Here is a 14018-nt window from a genome sequence, read left to right as displayed (position 1 = left end):
TACATCTACTGGATCTCCCTCGTCCATCTTCAGAGTTACATCCTCAAAAAATTCCAGAAGATTAGTCAAGCATGATTTCCCCTTCATAAATCCATGCTGACTCTGACCTATCCTGTTACTACTATCTAGATGTGTTGTAATTTCATCCATTATAATAGACTCTAGCATCTTTCCCACCACTGAGGTCAGAGTAACTGGTCTATAATTTCCTGCTTTCTCTCTCCGACCTTTCTTAAAAAGTGGTACAACATTAGCCACCCTCCAATCCGCAGGAACTGATCCCGAATCTATTGAACTCTGGAAACTAATCACCAACGCATCCATGATTTCTCGAGCCATCTCCTTCAGTACCCTGGGATGTAGACCATCAGGCCCGGGGATTTATCAACCTTCAGACCTAACAGTCTCTCCAACATCAATTCCTGACAAATATAAATTCTCTTCAGTTCAGTATCTCCCCCATTTTCTGCGGCTCCACACCAAGGCCGACTTGTTGATCTTTGAGGGGCCCTATTTTCTCCCTAGTTACCCTATTGTCCTTAATGTATTTGTAAAAACCCTTTGGATTCTACTTAATTCTATTTGCCAAAGCTATCTCATGTCCCCTTTTGCCCTCCTGATTTCCCTCTTAAGTGTACTCCTACTGCCTTTGTACTCTTCTAAGGATTCACTTGATCTTCCCTGTCTATACCTTACATATGCTTCCTTCTTTTTCTTAACCAAACCCTCAATTTCTTTAGTCATCCAGCATTCCTTATACCTACCAGCCTTTCCTTTCACCCAGATTTTGACCTGAGAGAGGATACTAAACCTGGAGTGTAAATCATCCCAGTAAGTTTGCAGAATTTTGCAGAGGTATCACTGGAGATATTTCTCTAGGGATTTAAGATGTCGCCTGTGCAACATTGAAGTAATTGATACATGGGGCTGAGGTGGGGGTAGCGATAACAATGTTGCATTGAGGACAATGAGCTTGGTGCTTGGTTTGAGTTCTTTGTTACCAAAACTGGTACCTGGAAGTGATTTCATTATTGGTGTCTGCCTCCTATACTTTCTACTTAATTCTTCAATTTCTCCATTGACATGTCTTTAAAGCATTAATATTTGTTTTTTAATGGTTTAATCCTCATCAATCCTCAGGGAAACTTGGTTGTCATCTGCAATTTGTCAATCATCTGTGAAAGTGTTTCACTGTGAGACAACTCAGTGTAAAATCAAATGAATCCTCTGTATAACTTAGGCCATGCTTCAGTCTGATTGAAAATGCAACTGTCTTCAAGTTCTGTGGTAGAGTTGGAAATTTTTCCACTACAATTTTTTTGCTTTGTTTTGTGATGTTGTTTTGGAATAATTTCAACAATTGTTGAAGGTTGAAAACTGAAAAACACTCTAACTTCACTGTGATATATTTGAACATTATGAGAACTGTCCCTTACCACAGCTTCTGTTGGGACCTTTTCAACTGAAGTCTCAGATCATGAGTGTCCCTTCCTATCATGATACCACAGATAGTTACAATTAACGCTTGATGAAGTTTAATCTAAGGTACTCCTTTACACTATGGTGCATCTACAGTGAAGAGAATAAATGGTTAAGGCATTGGATGGGATGTCCATCAAATACGTTACTGTGTCCGGGATGGTCTTAGGTTTCTTGACATTGTTGCAGGCTCTTCAGCACCTTTTAAAGAACCATAAGTCATCAAAAAAGTTTCCCACAAGTCACTGTCTGAACTATTAAATGATATTCAAACTCAAGTATTAAAAAAGGTAGCTAAGGTTAAATTTTATTGCAAATCCCTGCAAAATTAATAATAATCAAAACCTTACAAAGAGATCCGGGAGACATTTATGTAGAGAGACTGAAGAATCTAGTGTTCACTTTAAAACAAAGAAAGCACAGAAGAGATTTTATGGAAGGATTTTAAATCATCAAGTGTTTAATACACAGTAGTAATGATTATAAGGCTGCAGATGGTTAGGGTTACAGATTGTAGGTTTATAGGATTATAGATGGTGCTGATTTAAAGTGATTGGCAAAATAAGAATGAAACTTGGAGACAATATTTTACACAGCTGTTATGATCTGAAATATTCTGCCTTAGAGGCTGCTGATAACAATACATTTCATGAGAAATTAGAAAGGAAACTTTTGCAGGAATGTTGAGATAAAGTCCATCAGCTTTTTTTGATTTTCTTTTTTGTATCTATTCACAACTCCTAGTTTATCACCTTAAGACAATATTCCAATTTGTGCTTCTTGAATCCAAATTAGGTAATCTTAGATTTCATCATGGAGAACTAGTTGATGCAGTTTTACCCACTCACTGTCTATGCACATATCTTTCTGACTTATTGCGTGCATTTGCATGATTTACTTTGTCACTCAACTTACTGTCATCTGCAAAAAAAACCCTGCTTACTCCTTCATTCAAGCCAAGTATATGGCAAACATATGAGGCATTATTACAGATCACTGGCTGATAACAACACTTTCTATTTATCTTTACTTTCTACCCCATATCTCTTACTGAATTTCTAACTCATATCATAAAATTCCTATTAGCTCTGTTTGCTTTCATTTTTTTTGTTAATTTGTATTCCAGCATCTTTTAAATGCCTGATAGAAATCCATATACCTCCAGAGTCACTTTGGCCATGACTTTCCTACTGAAATCGAAGAATGGTGGCAAGTGTATTTCATTGCATCATTTCTACCATGCTCCAGGGTGAGATGTCCCACACAATTGCAAGCTTCTTATTATATTATTTAAGCAAGTGAGATGTTGGATGCATTGTCAGTGAATCATGTGGCAAGGGAGATGATCTCACAGCTTCCAAGACTCTAGCACCATATTTAAATCCCAGATGGGCACCAATTCAGATATTGGAAACCCTAATCTGCCCCTCATTATTTGATGCTCAAGCTTCTAAGCTCTGTTCAGTGCTTTGATAAAGGATGTTCAAGCATTCTGAGGTAATGTTAGTTTCAGATTGAAGTGATAGAGATGTTGGAAAGTCGTAAGATCTTTGTCAAATTGGTAGCTGTTATGAGGGACTGGACTACAGATGATTCATGTCATGTTCTCTCAGATTTTTTCAGAGCTACATAACTTGATCACCATGCGATCTAAGTGAACTAACCCACTGCTACATTTTTTCTAATGGTTATATAGGGTAAGGCTTGTACTGTTAGTTTAACATTGGTTTGACTGAAAGTCAAATTCGTACATTAGTGTAGCAGTTAAGCTATAAGGCAAATAGAGAAGGACAGCAAACCAACAAGTTCGACTTGTCCTTTACACTAATTAGGGCTGATTGTCAGATGAACAACTTAGAAGCACAATCAAATGAGGTCTGAACCCAGGTCAGTCAGTCCTATAAGAAGCTGGCAATAAGATTGTCCCTGGTCTCTCAGCCTCTCCAAAACTTGGCTTTGGTTTCCTTTCATTATAATCTCTGTTGGGTAATCTCCTATCTTCATGTTCATTCTCGGAAGATTACTCTCGCTCATCCATTTTGTCCACATTCCAGATATCCCACCTTTCTCAAGGGGTACAGCTTTCCATAATGATGTGAGACGTCTTGTCTGGGCTACATTGGAAGATGGCACCAGAGTAGTCCAGATATTGAAATCTTATCCTCAGGGCCCCTATGCTCTGTTCCATTTTGGTCTTGGTAGAAATGTGATGAGTATTGTAACTTCATTCTGTATCCACCTATATATTTCATGTAAATGTCATAAACCAAGGGAGTAATCCTTGATTCTGAGCAGCTAACCCTCTAAGGGCTGAACACCTGTGAGTATTCCAGTATGGAGCTATCATGGCAACTCTCAGGATACCTGGTACAGATCTCCAAATGGATTTGATGGTCATAAATGAATCGAGCATGAAGGGAATGGAATCCTTTTCTGTCCTGTCTCTCCTTGGTGAGGAGGCACTGACACAACATCAAGGGTAAAATCAGTACCAATTTGCTACCTCAGTGGACAATCACAATACTCTAGCTTCTTGATTGCATTCATCAAGGTGAAAGATATTAAGAGGTGGAATTTGACAAAAATGATAACAGTAATGCACCAAATATGCATATAACTGGAGGATTGAGAAACAACACAGAAGTCCTGAGTTGCTCTTGAATCAAACCATTAGAATAAAAATTAAGGGCAACTGTGATCTTGACAGTCATTGGAATGGGATGGCCTCTCAAACCTATGAGCGTAAGTCCTTATCCAGCAGCTGGATTTCACTTAACTGTCACCAAATCCATAGGCTCTTGTCCTCACCATTCCTTTGTACCTCCTTGGTAGAACGTGTCCTGCTATTGCTCCCTCTGAGGCTCTGTGGCAGATACTGGATATTGTTGTTCTTGCTGGGCTTGCTGATGTTCTTGTCTCAGTTGTCTCTCTTGTAGGAGCAAGGCAAAGTGAATGGTAGGTGCGGTATGGGACATTTCTGCTTCATTGGAAGACAATCTGTGGGGTCTGTCAATAAGATTGTGCAGTGCTATTGAAGGGATATCTGAGCCCTCAAATACTTAACAGGTAAGCTGAATGTTATGCCTTTAAAACTGTGGCATTGAGGCTTCCCAAAGAAAGGTCATATCTCAATAAACAGCTCATATGTCAATGGCTTGCAAGTGCATGATGGACCATCAAAGCTTATAGGTTTCATTAAAAACAGATGCCTATCAGTAATTCCTCATGAAATATGACTCCCCATCCCACCAACCTTCTCTTCTTTCTAACAGTCCATTTTTTGCAAAATTACTTTTGTGTGTGGATATGGTAGTTGCTCTACATTGTCTTCCAGAACTTGGTATGACTTGTTGTGACCAATTGGGAGCATTAAGTTTTATTTTAGGTTCCTTGTTAAAATAAGGTTATTGAATTTACATCACAAAGTGGCAATCGGTGGGCACAATGTAAAGCTTGAGGCTATAATTTGTTTTCTGCAGTCTTTGACCATTACTGACCTCGGAAATGGAAAGAGATGGGTAGAACTGTTGAACCAGTGAAGCCTTTACTTCAACAGTTGCCCTTGCAAAGCGTCAAGTGTTATGTTGCAAACTAAAACAGTTTGCACGCCATCCCAATCATATTGTGAACATATTCACTTTTGATCTAATATGGTGTTGTTTCAACTTTGAGTTCATGTGAGTGATGTGCAGTTTTCACCTATGATCCACCAATTTATCCATATTCTGCACAATCCCTTTTATTTTGCTGTATTCATGACCCTGATTATTAGATTCTCTACAGTATGGAAACAGGCTCTTCGGCACAATAAGTCCACAACAACCCTCCGAACCCACCCAGACCCATTTCCCTACCCTATATTTATCCTTGACTAATGCACCTAACACTTTGGGCAATTTAGCATGGCTAACTCACCTAACATCTTTGGGCATGTCTATGAGGTATGATTTCACTTGAACAAAACCATGCTGACTATTCCTAATCCAAATTCATGTAAATGCAATCTTTCAGAATTACTTCCAACAACTTGCCCACCATTGATGTCAGGCTCACAGGTCTATAGTTCCCAGATTTCTCCTTACAACCTTTCTTAAATAAAGGCACAACATTAGCCACCCTCCAATCCTCACTTATCGATGACATAAATATTTCTGCTAGTGGCCTCACAATTTTTTTCCTAACTTCCCACAATGTCCTGGGATACACTTGATCAGGTCCTGGAGAGTTATCTACCTTTAAGTTTTTCTCAGACCTCCTCAGAGCTGTTTTCAAAACATCAGTATTTATTTCCCTGAGTTCTCTAGCCTCCACTTCTTTCTCCACAGTAAAAGCTGATGCAAAATATTCATTTAGTAACTCTCCCACCTCTTGAGGTTCAACACATAGACAATCTTGAGGAATGTCTTTTCAGAGAGGTGTGAGCCTTTGGAACTCCTTGCCAGAGACAGCTGTGGGGGTAGAGTTATTGTCTATATTTAAAGCTGAGACAGATAGATTATTGATCTGTAGGGAAATAAGGGTTATGGGAAAATGGCAGTAAAGTGGAAGTAAGGAGTATTGAATCAGTCATGATCTGTTGAATGGTGAAGCAGCTCAAGGAGCTAAATAGCCTATTCCTGTTCCTATTTCTTATGGACTTATGTCTCTGCTCTGTCATTAATATTATCATTGGCTATAATATCACCTGAATGTACAATTAAAGGGACTACATTTTTCTTTCCTATTCTTGTCAATGTATTTATACAACTTTTCATTTCTACTGGTTAAGCCCAACATTATGAGGGAGCTCATGATAATTACATGCACTAAACTGATCATGGATGTTGTGTAACGTCAGCATTCCTCCAGTTGTAATCATACCCCAAATTAAGATAACTAGGGTCAAAGATCAATATTTATGTTATTATTCAAAGCATCAATCTCAGTCAAATTAATGTTGGTTTCCATAACAGGATTTCATTAGCATTCAAAAGCTAATGACACCAACAAATGTTTATAATACAATCATTTGAGAAAAATACATCAAGCACTTTGCTTAGTTAAAATTTTCTTTACATATTTACCGACCTAGGGTCGATTAGAAAGCAATAAAACCTTCAAGTTGTTTTATTTGTGTTCCAGTTGAATGCATATCCTTTATGATTTTAGAAGAGTTTCAATTTTTTAAGTGTTGTTGTGGCATTCATTGAGGTAGTAGACCCAAACATTTGCAAATTGTTAAGATGAATGTTCTACTTAATTGCTTTAAGCTATCTGCAAGGTGTTGCTAGATGGGAATAGACTATCCTTGATCCTCAAAAATTGTATTTTCTACTCAGGAGTGTGAGATGTACTGTGGAAATACAGCATTCATATGAAAGAGTAATGAAGTAAATATTCATTCCAAGGATCAAGTATGATAAAAATAGACATAGAGTTGTGCAGCACACAGAAAGAAACTCTTTGGTCCAACTCCTCGATGCTGACCAGATATCCTCAATTAAGCTAGTCCCATTTGCCTGCATTTGGCCTATATCCCTCTAAACCCTTCCCATATATGTACCCATCCAGATGCCTTTTAAATGTTGAAATTTTAACAGTCTCCACCACTTCATCTCGCAGCTCATTCCATACATGCACCACCTATGTAATGATATGAAAGATTAATAGCATAATTTAGTTAACATTTGCCTTGTTATTATATGTACAAAACACCATTATGCAATCTGAAATTGAAATGGTAATAATGCTAGATTTTCTCAGTGACCCACGCAGCTTGGTGCAAAGAGTCTGATGAATTGATACCCAAACATTGAAGGAGACGGGACATTTAAGAAGAATGAGAAGTTAGAATCATAGAATCCCTAGAGTGTGGAAACAGACCATTCAGCCCAAAGGATCCACACTAACCCTCCAAACAGCATCCCACCCAGACCAATCCCCTGATCCTATTCCTGCAACCCTACATTTCCCATGGCTGACCCATCTAGCCTGCACATTCCTGAACACATCCCTGAAAAAGGTGGCGGGGTTGCTCTGTTAGTTAGTGATGGTATTAGCATGAAAGAGAGAGATGAACTAAATTCAGGAAACAAGGATGTGAAAATAGTTTGGGTATAGATGAAAAATGACAAAGGCAAGAACTAACTCTGCTCGCATTGTCCAGCCCCTTAACAGTAACAAGATGGCAGTGGGAGCAGAAAGGAAGAAAAAGAATGGTGGCTTGTTAGTAAGGGATGGCCAAAACTATGGGAAATTTCAATTTGTATATAGACTGGAAAAATCAGATAGGTAAAGTCAGCCTTGATAATGAGTTCATAGAATGATTTCTGAATAACATTTTGGAACAGGATGTTCTGGAACTGACCAGGAAGCAGGTTAAAACTATATTGTGCAATGAGACATGCTTAATTAGTGATCTTGTGACAAAAGTGTCCCGAAATACTAATGAACACAGGACGCTTGTCTTTAATGTTCAGGTTAGGGAGAGAGTAGTGGACCTGAGACTATTTTTTAAAAACTTAGATAAGGAAATTATAGCAGCCTGAAAGCAGAGCTGGCTAAAATTAATTGGCAAATTAGTTTGAAAAATTGATCAATAAAAAATACAGTGGCAGTCATTTAAGGGGATGACTTAAATTCCAGAAAACCGATTATAGATACCTTCCACGAGTAACAGCATCTGTGGCTAACTAGAAAGGTTACAGACAGTCATAAACTTAAAGAAGAAACCTATGGTTATACAGATTTCAGAAGATTAGATAGAACACTAAAAAAGCAGGGAATCACTAAAAATGCGAAGAGATGATAAAATTGGACTATGAGTAAAGACTAGCCAGAAATATATAGTTTCTATAAATATTTTTAATAGTTAACAAAGTCTGTTTAGTCCCATGGGAAATAATTTTGGCAAATTGACAATGAATAATAAGATGGGAGATGAATTGAATATTATTTTGCATCAGTCTTCTCTACAGAGAATATAACTAACATCCCGGAGGCAGCTTTGAATTAGGAAATGAAAGGGAGTGAGGAACTTATGAGAATCACAACCACCAGAGAAGTAGTACTGAGTAAATTTTGGAGTTTTACATTGACTAGTGCTGAGGTCCCGATGTCATGAATGAAATATAATGTGGGAAAATGCAAAATTGACCATTTTGGCAGAAAGAGAGAAAAAGAAGCAATATTGTCGAAATGTTAAGAGATTATAGAGCCCTGAGATGCACAGAGATCTGGGGTCTGTAAAGCACAAGTTGCAAAAGGCTAAAATTCCAGTTCAGAAGTAATTAATAAAGCCAATAGAATGTACTTATTTATTATTATGGGAATTTATTATAGATGTATGGAGGTTATGAATTGAATATAAAAGTATGGAGGTTGTGTTTCAATTTTACAGGACACTGATAAGACTGCATCTAGAATACTATGTATCATATTGGTCATCCTTTTAAGTAAGATGTAACTGCATTAGAAGTGGTTCAAAAAGGTTTACCAGACTAATGAGTGTGATGTATTATAAAGAAAGGTTGAACATACTTGGCTCACGTACATTGGAGTAGAGTAAGAGGCAGTTTGATTTAAACTGTTATGACCTGTCCATGGATGAGGCTTTCCAATTTGTATGATTCCATATAGGATATCTCAAACCATTAAGCTCACAGTTGAAGACGTGTGAACTGGCTTCCCACGTCTACTTATCCATGAGAATATGAGAAGAAATAATAACATAGCACACAGACTATAGGTTTGAAATAAGACCTAACTCCAAAAGGGTAAAATTTAAAAACAAAGTAAGAATAAGACTTTGAATTGTTTGTGAAGAGCTAATAATTGAATGCTGCAATTATTACAATGGAATTTAACAGTAGCATCGACATTGATAGTTGTACAGTTGTACAGTTGATTTTGAGATTCTTTGCTTAATTGAAACACTTTGTACTGAATCCCTTCAACAATGGCTAATTGGCTACACTCAAAGTGAAACAGAATAGTTTCTTTATCTTTTACCTGCAGTGCAGGGGTATTAAATGTTTGTTCTCATACCTGTAGCCCTCATGCACTTTATTCCACAGACCAGGATGTCAAGTCACTAACATACACACACTATGCTACAGTCATTTTTAAAATTCTTTTATATATTTCTAGAAGGATACAGCACAAAAATTCTACAAGAGGTGGCTCACCACTAGAGAACTAGAGACAGTGCCTACTTTGTCTCTTGATGTTACGTTTCTCTCTTTGAAATTTCCCCAACATCCTTCATGTGAAACATTTCATTGGTCCCACCCAGGATTTGGCCAGACAGGAACTGAATTTACATCTACAGTAATTTTTCTATCTGTAGCAAATTTACTTTTAAAAAATGCTTTGGAGTTAAAAGTTAACAATGTCCATGTTTCTGACACATAGTAATAACAAAACACATAAAATCCTGAAGCATCTTGACAGCATAGATGTGAAGAAGATCTTTCCTCTTGTGGGAGAATCTACAACTCGTGAGTCATTGTTTAAAAATAAAGGGTTGCTCTACTAAAACAAAGATGTGGCAACATATTTTTCTCACAGAAGTTGAGTGCCTTTGGAACATTCTTCCTCAAAAGCTGCTGGAAGCAGAATCTGAATAATTCTAAAGTTGAAGTGTTTAGATTCTTGGTAAACAAGTAGGTGTAAGTTTGTTGGGGGTAGTTGGGAATGTGGATTTATGATAATATTCCAACTAATCATGATTTGATTAAGTAGCAGAGCAGGTCAGGAGGTCAAAATAGCCTACACCTGCTCCTTGCTTGTATGTCCATGTGTATTCATGGTAACTGTTTCTTGACAAATTGTCTCCTTTTAATTGCATCTGCTTCCATATCTTCTGGCTATTGTAAACGCAATACACCATTTGCTTTATCTTCATTGAGGAACTTGAATTAGGCCTCTGTAAGAAAGGAGCTGAACAATGAAATACAGCTTTTGCTACTATTCTGCAGTATCAGCTGTAGCTGTAAAATGAGATTCTCTTTGCTGGCAGTGCTCAGTTAAGCAGAAAATAGTATTAGTGCATCAAAAAAAGATTTTTTTAGCTGCTGCAGTCTTTAAATAATAGCAGAACTGCTGAAAACTCAACTATAGCAGTGCAGTCCTCTCAGATTCAACGGTAATGACTCTCATACCAAACCTTTTGCTGGAAATATAGGAGTCCACTTGTGCGCCGCTCTCTAGCCTAATAACTTCAGAAAATCCATTATACTGAGCGCCAACAGATTCAATTATTTTGGCCAAAACAATCATTTTCTGGCATATATTGTTTGTTGTGGTATGCAAGGTGTGAGTTAATAGGAATTGGTGAACTTTATTTGAGGAGACCCCATTGTTTGTGCTTAACCACCACAAAGGCTCGCTTAACGTCCCCAATTACTGAAATTATAAACATTGATCAAGGTAGAGACACCTTGAACTAACCCATGTGTTCAACTGGAATTCTAATATGTCATGCTAAACATTGCTGATTGTATAAAACATGAGTAATCCAATTAACAAATTAATAATATTATTGCTCTACAGTTGCTATTATGCAGGTTTGTTTTTGTTTTATTCCAAAATGAATATAAAAATAAAGCACATTCAGGTAATTTCAACTTGCATTCTATGCACAGAATAGAGTTGTTAATGTAATTTATAAAATGAAAAGATATTGTTTGATGCACCCCATTAAAGCTGACTGAAGCATTTGTTGTAATGCATTTCATTTCTCACTGAATAAATTCTTGTCAAATATTTATTTTATCTCTTTCACAGTCTTATTTGGGAAACTCTTCTGACATGTTGACAAGGAAATTTTGCTGATGTGCTTCAAATAACGAAGCAGAGGAGTCCTTTCCCAGCATGAGCTTGACAGCTATATACAGAGCAGAAGAACCACTGCTGCATAAGTAATACCATGAATGTATTAAATATTCATTGTCATTGTAAATTAAACAGCATGTTATCTGGTTCTGCTGCTGAAGTACAGATGCCAGGAAAAAGTAACTTACAACAGTAATTTCAGCACATCTGTTATCAAAATCAGCATGGACTATTATCACAAGTCAATGAACATATTCACTTTGCAGCATTTATTATCTGGTCAGTACTTAGTAATTTAAGTGACTTCATTAACATCTAATATAAATCTCAGAAAGTACAGATTGATAAATATGCTTAAAAACCTATATTTGGGAAAAGCCAGCATGTTCCAAGTGATAAAATCTGCTTTCACCTAATTGTTCTCAGAAGTAGTGCAGGAAACCACATAGACCATAATGCACGAGCTATGATCCCTTTGTCGAGTAAGTTCTGTGTGTATACTTGTCACTGGAGCAAGTTTAACTTTGGGTGATAGAGCAGAATAAACCAATCTGGCACAATTTTCCTTTATGTCAAAAGAAGGGAGGAATTGGATGTGGTGTATAATGAGAAAGTAATTCAATGTCATCTGCTATACACCAACTCCCCAAATTAAAACCACCCCACACATTCACTTAGCATTTTTCCATAGTTGATAAAACTGCATTTTAATTAGATCTCTGCAATAAACAATAAAAATTTTCATGGAATGAATTGGTAATATTTTCACTTTTTAAAGTTTCATTATGGTTTATCAGAGTTTAAAAAGAATTAGTCAGAGATATCAGGCGTAAGTAAGTTTTGAGTTTTCCAATAAATCTTCCTACTTGACTGCGCAGTCATACACCAGTGAACAGAATAAATTGTATTTAAATTCACTTTGGAGTGGACCACGTATTTGTACTGACACTTCCATCGCTGAGCTAACTCATTTATTGATGCAACTTAACTATGTGATATTTTGATTAGTTGATTTGTAACATTATTTCAGGAAGGACAATTTTATTTAGGAAGTGAATTATACCCATAATACAGTTGCACAGAAGACTACCTGAGTTGTGAAACTCAGGTTGGGTTTTATAGCCATCCATCTGGCATGTTTTCAGCAGGGGATTGTTTCTTTTTCCTTTATTCATTCATGGGATGGGTTCACAGACTAGGCTGCATTTATTGCCCATCCCAAAATTGCCCAGAGGGCAGTTAAGAATCAACCATATTGTTGTGGGTCTGGACTCATATGTAGGCCTGAGCAGGTAAGGTTGGCAGTTTCCTTCCCTAAAGGGCATTAGGGAACCAGATGGATTTTTCCCCAACAATCAACAATTAATTCATGATCATCATTGGAATCTTAATTCAGATTCCACATCTGCTGGTGCAGGTTTCAAACTTAGGTCCCCCAAAAATTACCTGGGTCTCTGGATTAACAGTCTAGCAATAATACCACAAGGCCATCACCTCTCTCCTGGTTGGCTGGCTGATGTAAGATAGCCATCCCCAACTGCCCCGATAAGGTTGCATTTGCTGATAACAGCAGTCCTAGAATTTGTTTTATTATTAAATAATCAAGAGTCAATTGAGAGTTATACCAAGTCAATTGACCCAGATAAATCACTGCCAGTGTCTTAATGTGATTGTCATATGCTGACAGGCTGGCATGGTTAAGCTGCTTTTTAAGGTGAACAAAAGAGGGGTACATCCTTTGTGAGTTGTTCTGTATACATCAGGGTACCCAACACCCAAAAATTATTAATCTCCTTTATTTCCTCCTGTCTGACTTTCAAAACCTGTCTTCGCCCTCAACTCTAAGCTGTCTAGTCCTTTTTTTGACCAAAAGGACACTAATTACTTTGCTCTATGATCTACCTTTTCTTCTTGAGCCTCCACACAGTTTGGCAGTGCCCACTACCATGTAATAACTGCAGGACAGATATCCAACTCTCTCCTTATTTAGCTCACTTACAAGGTAGTCTTCTTTCACATGTAGTCGCTGGTGACAGGTTCTCCTTTTGGGATGGATTGGTGAGGGAGGAAGTGTGATAAGTCCACTCCTCCTTAAAATCCAGTCCCACATCACTAATTACCAGGTGCTGGAATCTGACAGCGAGATTTAAATTATCTTCTACAGATCCTGTTTACAGGTCATTTTCTTTTACTATTACTGCAAAGCTAAAGATGATCAGCAATAATCTGTTCACAAGGGAAGTGATGACCTTTTGGTATCTTCACAGACAATTCATCCAGAAACGCAGCTAATGTTCTGGGGACCCAGGTTCAAATTGTGCCAAGGCAGATGAAGGAATTTGAATTCAATAAAAAAGATCTGGAATTAAGCATCTTCTGATGACCATGGAATCTTTGTGAATTATTGGTAAATTACAACTGCGATGTGTGGTCTGGAGTCACATGTAGCCCAGACCAATGGGGATAGCAGACTTCCTTCCCTGAAGGACATTAATTTAGCTCATTAATGTCCTTCAGGGAGGGAAATCTGCTATCCTCATTGGTCTGGCCTACATGTGACTCCAGACTACACAGCGAAGTTGACTCTCAACTGTTCTCTGAAGTGGCCTAGCAAGCCACTTAGTTATATCAATTGCTATAAAGGCTGAACAAAGAAATGCAACCAGACAGAACATCTCACATGGATCTAGAAGACAACACATTTATAAGAAGAAACACTCCTGTTG

This window comes from Chiloscyllium plagiosum, unplaced genomic scaffold (genome assembly GCF_037043375.1).
Source record: "Chiloscyllium plagiosum isolate Xiang-an unplaced genomic scaffold, Cpla_swu_hap1 HiC_scaffold_26, whole genome shotgun sequence".
NCBI classification, from domain to species: Eukaryota; Metazoa; Chordata; class Chondrichthyes; order Orectolobiformes; family Hemiscylliidae; genus Chiloscyllium; species Chiloscyllium plagiosum.
Note: the sequence above shows the minus strand (reverse complement) of the source record.